The sequence below is a fragment of the Charadrius vociferus genome, unplaced genomic scaffold (genome assembly GCF_000708025.1).
Source record: "Charadrius vociferus isolate BGI_N301 unplaced genomic scaffold, ASM70802v2 scaffold49, whole genome shotgun sequence".
Taxonomy (NCBI): domain Eukaryota; kingdom Metazoa; phylum Chordata; class Aves; order Charadriiformes; family Charadriidae; genus Charadrius; species Charadrius vociferus.
Window position 1 is genome coordinate 779,525 of NW_009661375.1, and position 11,372 is coordinate 790,896.

The window sequence follows — 11,372 nt, forward strand, 5'->3', positions numbered from 1 at the left end:
TTGAAACTAGGAGTGATGCTGAGTGTCGGTGTCCTGCGAGCAGCCGTGGGCTTGCCTGCCGCCAGGGAGAGCCGACAGCGTGGGACTGGGGCACCCGCGCAGGCTCAGGCACGGCGGGCTGGCACGGCGCAGGGCACGTGCGGCAGGGCTAGACATCGGGCTCTCAGAAACTCCCCCATCCGCCTTCTTCCCGCCGTGCCGCCAGGGGGGTAGGGATGCCAGCCCCGTCACTGGCAGCTGCTGAGGTCTGAATCTCCTTCTCCACCCTGAGTCGTCTGTGGATGGTGATGCCACCCCCTGCCCACTCTGATGGACAGAGCTCTGTGTTGGGCACCTTCTGTGGACACACACACGGACACCTCAGTCTGCTTTGCATTCGTTTTCTGGTTGTTTGGGGTGTTTTCTTTTATTAGTTTCAGGAGGGGGCAGGCGGAGCGCTCCTGAACCTGCTGAAGAAATCACAGGCTGCTAAAGAGCGTTTGCAGAGTGGGTCTGAGACAGAAAAGCAGTCAGGGAGCAGAGGGACAGTAGTATGGCCAGCGCGGTGATCGGGGCTAGTGGCAACTACAGAGACGCACTGCTGATTCTTTGCTGAAGCTCCTCTTGAGTGAGTGGTCACAAAAGCTCCTTGGCCATTTCAGATGCAGGGGCTGATGTTCCCACACCCTGCAGTGGTCAATCTCACCCCAGCTGCCCTTGGGCTCGGCTTGGTTCCTCCCGCGGGACACAGGATGGATCCAGTGGATTTGGGCAACTTTCCCCAATAGTGAGTTCTCACGTGGCTGAGGCCAGGGAGGCAAAAGTCACTCTCCCAGCCTAGCCTGGGTCTCTGTGATGGCTCACCCTGGTCCCAGTGAAGAAGTAAGGGGAGATAACCACTGAGATAATATTTCTGTGGTATTACCAATATCCGGTGCTTTGAAACTGCACTTAAGCAAGGAAGGCTGTCAAAACTGTGACAAACACGATGAAAGCCGAGACGATGTATTGCAGTTCTTTTCACTTCAACAGCACTGAACCGGGAGAAGAGTTCTTATTTTCAGGGTCAGCACTCAAAGCTGTTCCCTTGAGCGCTGAGCAGACCATGGGGTGCAGCGCTGTGGCTGGGAGCCGAGATGAAGAGATGTCATTGGAGACAGTCTGCCGTCTGCTTTAGCAGGGCGGGTGGACTAGAGGGTCTCTAGAGGTCCCTTCCAACCCCTGCCCTTCTGGGACTGTGTCACAGCTGATGCAGACAGGAGCAGAGCACTACATATGATCCTCGTGGAGTGTCTCTCAGATAAAAGCTCCACTCATACACCCATCACATGGAGCTACCAGAGCATTTCATGATTGTGGCATCCAGCGGGGAAAATTGAAATAATCCCTGGTTTTTCAAATGCAGAACAAGATGCACTTCCAGTTATCTGAAACCTCACAGAAACCCCAGAAAGAAACCTGGGGCAAACCATGGACTATGACATGACACTCCATGAGCTCATCTTTTAACACACATCTATCATAATCTGAACAGACAGATGCGAGAAGGTCGCAGAGAAGAGATCTGGCAGTCTTGCATAAAAAGGCTTCGCAAAGCCCAGCGGCTGGGAGCCGATGTTGCACAAATTCACCTCAGAAATAAGACTCAGTTTCCTTGGGATCGAAGTGTGAAAAAGCAGAGCTATGTTCCCCAGAGTAATGGATCTGCCACAGCACAGCGGCTTTGCGATGAGCTGGGGCAGCCCTAACCCCTCCTCGAGGAGTGTGCAAGCAGCCGGAGCGCAGGGGGGAGATGTGTAATTACAAATATAACCCTCAGAGGAGGCAACTTGCCCTCTCCCTCCTGTGCATGGCCACAGCGAGTGGGCACCCAGCCGATGCCCAGCCCTCCCCCTCGCTGCTGAGCCTGGCGGCCCTTTGCCGTCAGGGGGAGGAACGCCAGGGACCCCCCCCGTGGGACACAGCCTGCTCTGCCTGGATGGGACCAGTTAAACCAGCAAACAGCCCGCTACAGCATCTGAGCAAAGACGGGTTTTGTTTAATTTTCAGTAAAAAACCAAACAGGACCGAAGCACCTATTTGAGACACTACTGAAAAGTGGATGAGGGGCTTATATTTTATTTATTTTTTTTTACTAGTAGGCTGTAATTAATCCAAAGATTGTGGGTCTTCTTTCTGGCAAAGAAAATCACACATCTAACCGAAATACTACAGTGGTTAAAGGACTTTTATGTTGTTGTACAACCACCCACTCAAACTCATTCAGGCTGGAAAGGATCCCAGGATGTCTGCAGCCTAAGCTCCTGCTCAGAGCTGCTGGATTTATAGCAGGCTGCTCAGGGCTTTGCCCAGTTGGGTCTCAAAAACCTCCAAGAACAGAGATTTTTTTAGCCGCTTGCATGAGCCCTTTCTGGAGCCTCATCGCGTATCCTTGTCTATAGGCATCAGATAGCAGCCATCCGGTCTCTTTGCTCTGTAAGTAAATTAAAGAACAGGTTGAATTACAAAGAAAACCTCTGTTAATAATACATGTGCTCTGGAATTGCAATCAGACTACTCAAAAATAGGACAGTTTTAGCATGAAAAAAAAGTGAGTATGTCTTAAACATTTTAAGACAGCTCTAGATTTTAATGCCTGAAGCAAAAATCATTTCTTGAATGAAGAAGATATGATTCATTTTGCTTGACCTTATTCAGGGGATTTTAGATATCTTTTTCCTTGCCTGATTGAACAGCCTCATTTTTGTTTTGCTTTGCATTCCTTTGTCTCTTTTTCTTTATTTCTTTCTTTTTCAGTCCTATGGAAGGCTAAAAAAAGGATCAGGGCAGGGAGAAACAATATTAAATATTAGGTAGCAGTGGAATTAGATCTCTCTATTAAAGTAAATAAAACTCATAATTTCTATATCTAATCTAAATTATCCATAGAAAGTTCTTATTTTCTTTGGAAATCTTTTTTCATTAATAATAACACTGCAGCCCTTGATGCTTGAACAAACAGAAAAATCAACCATTATTGATTCTTGTGACAAGTAAATCCTCTCTTAGGGTCGCAATCAAGTTTCCATGGACGACTTTTTTTTTTGTTTTTACGACTGTCCCCACACGCCCCCTTGTTACAGGATCAGCTATAAATAAGTGCCGAGCGCCTGCAGAGCGTGGGGGAAGCTCACACTTCTGCAGAGCCGACTGCAACAGCCTTCAGATGCTTCGCTTCAGCCGTGCTCGGCTCCTGGGTGAAGACTGAACAGAATTTTAATAGGGAAAGCTCTGTGCTTTGTGCCTGCCCGGGGAAAGCACAGTCACTGTGGATGGGTGTTACACCAACCGGTGTCTTCTGACACATGGTTATGTCATGGTATCACGTAGTCATAGAGATGTTGGTGGGAAGGGACCTTTGGCTATCTTCTTGTCTGCCCCCTGCTCCAAGCGGGGCTATAGCCAACACGAGACCGTGTCAGCATGTCTGGCCTCTGTCCGGCTTTGCCTGTGCGGACCGAGCTGGAAAAGCGTCCCCCACCCGTGCCATGGAGAACGTCGGCTCAGCACCAGCGAGCGCTCACGAAAGGGGCCACAGGCATTCACCGCCTCCCCACCATGAGCGAGGTCTAGGATTACCTTCAGGCTGCTCCACTGAAATTGTGGATACAAGCTGTAGAAATATTGATAATACCAAAAAATAACACCTTGGAGCCTGTTATACAGCTTCCAGCTCAAAAAATCTGACTTCAGAATAACAATTCCCTGTTGGGAGTGTCCAGATTTGGATCTTCGGTTGTTCACATTGGGACCTGGCCGTTCCTTTGCGTATAAAAGCTGGGGGTTTTGCACAGACCAGTGGGATTACAGAAACACTCAAATACTATGAAGACTGACTCAAGGGGTTGAAGGAATTTTCCCATCTCTTGTCCTTGGCCACTTTTCCAACTGACTTGCCTTGTTTAGAATATCTTTGTTTCACACAACAGGAAAAATGCATTTATTCTTATAAGCCAGTTCCTATGAATGAAACAACTAATGGAAACTAATGGAAATGGGCCCTAATAGAATTTTCTTAATTTTATAATAAATTGTTTGCTTTTTTTTCCATTTTTTTCCATTAGAAAACCTATTTACACTGTAACTCAAACCTATTTGCACTGGTACTCAACTGCTAAAGAGGCACTATCTCAGTTTTTGTAAGAGGACTAGCACTGTATACTGAGACCAAATGTGCTTAATAAGTTTATAAAATAAGTTAGTTTAGCCTCTTCAATGTTCTACAGATACTGGGCTGATTTTTTTTTTTAATTGATGTCAGCTAAACAAGTTTTCTTCAAAAAATTAGAATAATTAATTGGTAGTTATTTCCAGGGCTGTTTTCATGATTTAGATAATATTAAAATAAATCAGTTTAATATGAATCTTTTTTTCCAGAGTAAACTTGGATATGAGTTTCTAATTGACATGATATAACAAATATTTAGTAGCCATTCTGCCTTTTTGACTAAACATAGAGAGTTTGTTAATAGCCTAGACTTTCTGGTGAAGAAAACTAATATATGGCCTTCTTAATGCGGTATATGGATTAAAATTGCCTAAAGAAAGTCTTAACCTAATTACATTCTAGTATACCAGAAATAAACATAAAACTTTAGAAGGTTTCATGGGAAGGGCATAACCAGAAGTAAATAAAAGATGTCAAAACATGCAAACCAAACTGTGAGAAAAAAACAGAACATTAACAACTCTGCCTTACAAGCTCTAAGCCAACATAGAGCAGGGCTCAGATCATCTCCTAAAGTATATGGAACAGGTTAAAAAAATCTGAAGAGAAGTACACAAAGAAAATAAGGACTGGGCTGCTGCCAAACTTTTGTAGCACCTGCCATTATAGTTCAGCTTGCAGTCAAGGAGAACTTGAGCATGAGCTGGGGCTTGCTGGAACCATCCCATCTCCGACACGTCCTGAGCCCAGAGTCACAGAGGTGCACACTCACATTCATAATTATCTATAGTCACCAAACAGAGAAGGTGCAAGAAGCAGCAGGATGTGCCCAAGAGCATTGAAAAAACACATTTGTCCTTTACCTAAAGCTCTTTAAACCTAAATACTTGCCTTGTGTATATATGTATAGAACTTTGCTTTTTGCTCAAGAATTACCCAATGATCTCAAATCTAAGACCAAAGCAAATAAAAGTCAGACTGGATATCTGTCCCTGAGCAGGACTGCCGGTGTTCTCTTTCTGTTAGGATGGATCCACACTTCTGCTCCCGGTCCCAGGAGGGTCCGGTCTGCCCCATCCCTGGTTTTGGTGTAGCACTCTGCTCTGCTGCCCTGCTCTCCCCCTCGGCTCGTTAGTTAATGCACAGTCACACGAGCGCTGTGAGGGGACAGTCGAAGGGAGCGTTCCCAACCCAAACGGGATCGAACCACTCTCGAACCCTCCACGCTGTGACAGTCTGCAAATGACCATGTTGCCATCTGTCCCGGCTCTGCTCTCACAGCATCCAGCAGCACGGGTGCACTCCAGCAGTTTCTCTTCTGGGTCCGCAGCATCAGTTGTCCCCCGGGCTGGCTTGGTGTAACCCAGCACTGCACAGCTCTCTCAGCAGGGAGGTGTGCAAATGGTCTAGAGCATCTGTACAGCATCAGCTGCTTACCGCGTTAAATGATACCAAGAGAAGAGAGAGGACTGTTTCTCCATACTCTCCTGTAAACCCACTCTCCAGGGAACGTGGGTTGCTGGGAACCTGATAGAGAAACCTGCTGCTCCAGGGTCTCACGGGGACCCAACACCTGAACTGCGCGTACACAGCGGCCACTTCCCTGGGTTTTCCACGAGTCCAGAAATATTCGGGCAGCACTGGGGCTACGGAGGCATTGGTTTGTGCAGTTTGAAGTGGTCTGGTGAATGATACAGATTCCAATATAAGAAACCACATCTGCTAGAGGGGATTTCAGAATACAGCTTGTAAGCACAGCAGGAGCATCACATCTCTCTTCTGAACACCGACAGCTGCTCAGGTCAACCCATTTGGCTGCGACCCGCTGGCACAGCGCGGCTTCACCAGCAGCTCGCTGGAGTCCATCTCTTTCGGAAGGTACCCATGGAGCAAGAGCCGGCTCTGCGCTCGCACTCCGGGGTTCAACAGCATGTTTACACAACAACAAGGCTCCCTTGCACTTGGACTTGCCAACTTTAAATACAGAATAATTGAAATTATTACGTTTCCTACTGTGAGTTTTACTCTAATTGATTAAGTGGAGCCACAGTGCTCATAGCAGTTTAAAAGCACTGCCACATACTTCTAAAAGGTAACTATTGTTTTCTGTCACTGCACTGGAGTTTACTCTTTTTCTGAAGCCCAGGTAATGTGGGGAAAAAAACCCATTACTTGTATTTAATGAAAATTATTTGGAATTGGATAATACTGTCATTGATGTAAAGGTCATATAACACCAACTTAAACAACAGCTCTGGGTATTTTCTAACATTGTGAGAATGCCATTTATTTATAAAAAGTCTGAGGATTCATAACCTTCCCTTCACTCAGAGGAGAAAAAAAGTGGAGCGAGAGAGTCATAAAACTGATTTGAACTCTTGTTTTCATGATCCATTTCTCAACAGAATAAAATTGTTCATCAAGTAGTGGTATGTTTATCCTGATCGCAGCACTTCTTTCTCGGTGGTAAAGATGCAATTTGGGAGGTGAGAAAGACTAGAACTACAAGTATAACCAGAATAAATTTTCATAATGTAAACCATTTGCAACAAACACAGCAACAGACTTGGAAACAGTAAAGTAAAATGGATATTGAATGCATTCCACCTTTGTCTGTCAGACATTTCTGTTTCATTTTATCCCTTTTTGGGTGGACACACATCTACACAGCAGATCTAAGTGGTGCTGACAGGGCTGGCAAGTCCATTACTCTTATTAGTTTCACTGACATTTTATCTTTCTCTAGCAGTAGCAGGCGATGCTACTTGTGTGTATACAAATATGTATAGATACATATATTCAAATAGATAGGACTTTAAAACTCGAGTCTCCTTAAATTTTTGTTTATAATTGTTTTGCTGAAGTCACTCAGAAATATATATTCTATGGTCTAGTGGCAACTCTAGTACAGGGGTCTGGCCGTGAACAGCAGTTCTGTGAGATGTTATCACATATTTGTTTATGCTTATTGGTAAAAAATATGTGGTTTTTACTCTATAACTGTAATTACATCATAAAATATCTTTGTTCCAAGTCCTGCAGACTCAGTTTCTGAAAGGTCTGAGCACTTTGTCCTTAGAGAGCGGTGCCCAGCTGTCTTGGTACCACTGGGATGAACTGGGCAGCCCCAGGAGAGGCAAGAATCTCACACTTAGACACTACTGCAAAAAAATTTTTCATTCTCCCTTCCAACCCTAACTGAAGTTTCAGGGAAATTAAAAATCATTGAAACCTGCACTTGTGTTTCAGTGCAACTGTGCTTTCGGACAGCAGATCACTCCAGCAGAGCTTCTGATCAGCTCCACGAGGAATGGCCGTGCAGGGAGAACAAGCCACATCAAGGCTGCCAGACTGTTGCCTGTAATAACAAGCTGAGAAGCTTTTCCATTCAAAAGTTTTTTTTGTAAAGAGCAGGAGGGAGGAGGAGAGAAGGAAGGAGCGGGGTTTTTCCCAGGTGAGAAGTCTGCAGCAGGTCAGTACTCAGCCAGGAGCAAGGTCTTCTGTATTTTTATCGCTCTACAAAACCCTGAAAAGAAAGGCTGGCAGTGACTGCTCTGACATACACTCACCACTGCGGCATGAATGGCACTCCGGTAACGGGGATTTCTCATAATCAGCCTGTCAGATTTATGTAAAAACAGACAAGATAACAGTAGCCGACTGCTTTTTTTTCTGCCAGAAACCTGTGACCTATTTAGAAATTACTCAAAACACAGTATATCTACATGGTGACAAAGAGGGGGACCGTGCTGACACTCACCTTCCTGAGGCAGCGACATTATTTTGACAGCAGAGCTACGCAGCCGAAGGGAGTTGGCGTTGTGACAAGGGCTCACACAGCCCCCGGGCAAGAGCCCCCCAGCCGCGGGAGGGAGCGCGGCACCGACCGGGCGCAGGCAGCGGCCAGGCAGGGATCCCACCCGGCCACGGCTGCAAGCAGCAGGAGGAACCTGCACTCGCAGGACAAGGTTTGTTTTTCACCCATCTCTGTGCTTTCCTGAAAAGCTGCGCTTGCAGTAACACACCTTTATCACAACCTGTCATTTCTGGAGGCTTTTGTTTTTGATGGAAATGAGTGCTTCCACTGCCTGGCACGAAATAAAACGGGGCATCTTGCCTGATCAGGACTGAGTGTGCATCTCCTCTGCAGGCAACTCCTGTCCTCTGGACAAGGACAAGATAAATAGATCCCGAGTAATCCCACAAGCCAGATACAGCAGTAAAGCTGCATGATTGATAACCCTTCAGCGGGGAAAAAAAATAACATAAATCCTCATCTGACAATGTGTAGTCTGAGAATTGGACAATTCATTTGGTTGATGTATTTTCTTTTATGTTGCATTATATCATTTGTGCTGCACAGCCCAAAGGTGTCACTGAGATCTGGACTTCATTGTGTTACGCACTTCGCTAAGTACATACTCACAGCTAATGGCAAACCTGTCCCCTGAGGTGCACGGCACGCGCTGTGGCACGGTACTGCTGGAAGACAGTGGTCGCGGAACACAGGATAGCCCTGAGCAAGTGAAACAAGGAGGGAAGGCAGAGGTGCTCACTGTACTATGGCAAAGGGAAACGGAGGCCAAAAAAGAAAGCTTCTGCCCAAAAGCGCCCGAGGTAGTCTCCAGAACAGACAGTGCTCCAGCACCGTGCTGTCACAGAGGCTGGATCCTGCCTCTCTCATAAGCACCCAATGAGCCAGCAAAGATGATTTATTTATATTTAGTATTCAAACAGAAAATATTTGCAAGACAGTGATCTTTTAAAAAAACAAGCTTGCCTCCTCCCTGAAACATTCTGAATTCATAGAATCACAGAATGGTTTGGGTTGGAAGGGAGCTTGAAGACCATCCAGTGCCACCCCCTGCCCTGGGCAGGGACACCTCCCCCCAGCCCAGGTTGCTCCAAGCCCCGTCCAACCTGGCCTTGAACACCTCCAGGGATGGGGCAGCCACAGCTTCTCGGGGCAACCTGCCCCAGGGGATCACCACCCGCACAGGGAAAAATTTCTTTCTCGGATCTCATCTAAATCTCATTGTTCTTTTCTGTATTGTGATTCCCGTTTTCCAACAGGTCTTTAGTCTTCTTGTAATCCAAGTTATGTAAAAAAAAGTCAGGACATTGCCATGGACATAATTCCTTAACCAAACACAAATCCTGCTTTGCTGTGTGAGCTGGTTCCTCAGACACTGTAGGTCAGGAAAGAGAAGAAGACACTAAACAAAACCAAACCCTGCCACTCTCTTTAGACCAAATTCACAATCCACAGCCCATTTTCTCTCCCTTATTCCTGCCAGGGCCCTGCAATGGAAAAGAATCAGGCAGAGAGTTTGGGATGTCAGGAAGCAGCGCCGTGCTAGAACAGCATCACTTACACACCGTGCGTGGGAATTACAGCCGCAGTCACAGCCCACGCCAGGAGGCTGGAAATGCCAACCAGCGGGGTCACTCCTGGGACACAAGCTCAAGGTCTCCAAGCGAGGACGAGAACAGCCACACCTCACTGTGTGGGCAGTGAGGAGGGCTTTCCTCTCTCACTGTCAGTCGGGTAAGAGCTCTCCATTTACTGCACTGACACTCTGGGGATGTAAGAAACAGTTTTTAGAATTGTGATTTAGGGCAGAACAGATGAAATACACACAGTAATTACTAGGTGGCAATGGGATCCATGTGAAGGAGTTTGGGTATTTACTATCTTGTGAAACAAGAATTAATAATGCAAAGAACAGTGCAAAGTAAGAGGAAAGTGGCGATCTCTGCGTCCCCTTTCCCGCCAGCGCAGCAGCGGCTGTCAGCAGTCGGGAGGAGCAGCGATTGTGTGGGTTCAGTCACCCACGCCTGGTCCCACCAGTCCCTGGAGACCCTCACGCCCAGGTGTCCCCGCAGCAGGGCTGTGCCACCCGCCCTCAGCTGGGGCGGGTGAGAGCATCCTTCAGGTTGCGGGATCTTTCCGGGCTGGTGGATCACCCTCAGCTAAACCTGCGCGACACCCACAGCCAGGCAGGAGCCTCTGACATCAGCATAGCCACACAAATGCCGTCAGCTCGGCAGGCTGGGACAAGAAGTAAACCTCATAGCAGACAAGATAGCAAACAACTTCTAAAGTGGTCAGGCTTTAACAAACTGTTACAAGGGCAAAGTTGAAGGAAGGGCTTAGCATGAGATTTTCCTGTAGATAATTCAAATGCAAGGAGCAAGCAGCTCAGGAAACAGACGTTTCAGCAGCCTGCTCTTCATTCCCTGTATTGAGGATAAACCTCATAAAATGTCAAGCCTCTACCACTTTGGGAACAGTGCCATTTCCATTTCCAAAGGCTTTCGGTTAGTGCTGGTGAACAGAGCAGAGTCCATTTTTTTCAGATGACTAGTTCACTGGCCTACAAAAATGAAGGTTATTAATTCGGCCTGGATTCTGGTTTTGTTTTGTTATTGCCAAGACAGGGATTATTTTCTTAAAATTTCAAAGTCTTTAGTGTAAACATCACTTTATACAAATATTTTTAGCAGAAGATGTTATCTTAGATTGAAATTTTGAATCTCTAATTCAGAATACTCCAGGAAATGGTTTTGGCTTTTATTTTCATTAATAAGCCAACTATATTTATTTCCCATTCTTTGTCAACCATCTTTTTTCTACCTGTGAATTTTGATTTGTCTTCTGAATGAAAATTTCAATTATTTGCAGAGTTCTCGTTGTCACTGAAAGGGCAGCTCTGCGCTCGTGCCTGACAAAGGCACTCACCCTGAGGAGAACTAACTCCAGGTACCTCATCCCCCTCTCAGTAAAGTAAAGGAGATATCCAGGTGGCGATTTACATCACTTCGGCCAAGCCTCACCCCCTGAAGTGGCTTCCTTGGCTACAGAGCATCCTGGGCAGCCCGACTGCCCGGCGTGGGAATGATGTCTTCCTTGTCGGGGAAAGGACAGCCCCGGGGGTAAAATGTGAGAAGCAGCGAAGTGTTGCGCCTCGTTAGCCCTGCTCCGTTTCAGTAAGGATAGAGTGCCTTCCGGTGATATCCATGTCAGATCTGACAATCTGACATTCGCGTCGGGTTTCTCCAAGGTCAGCTAATCCTTATTGATGTGCTGACATGCCAAATGTCATACATGGGGTCATAACTAAATCTGATTACACTAGTAAGAGTGGGTGCTGGGTAAGACCGGATTGCAGGAATAATGAGGCAC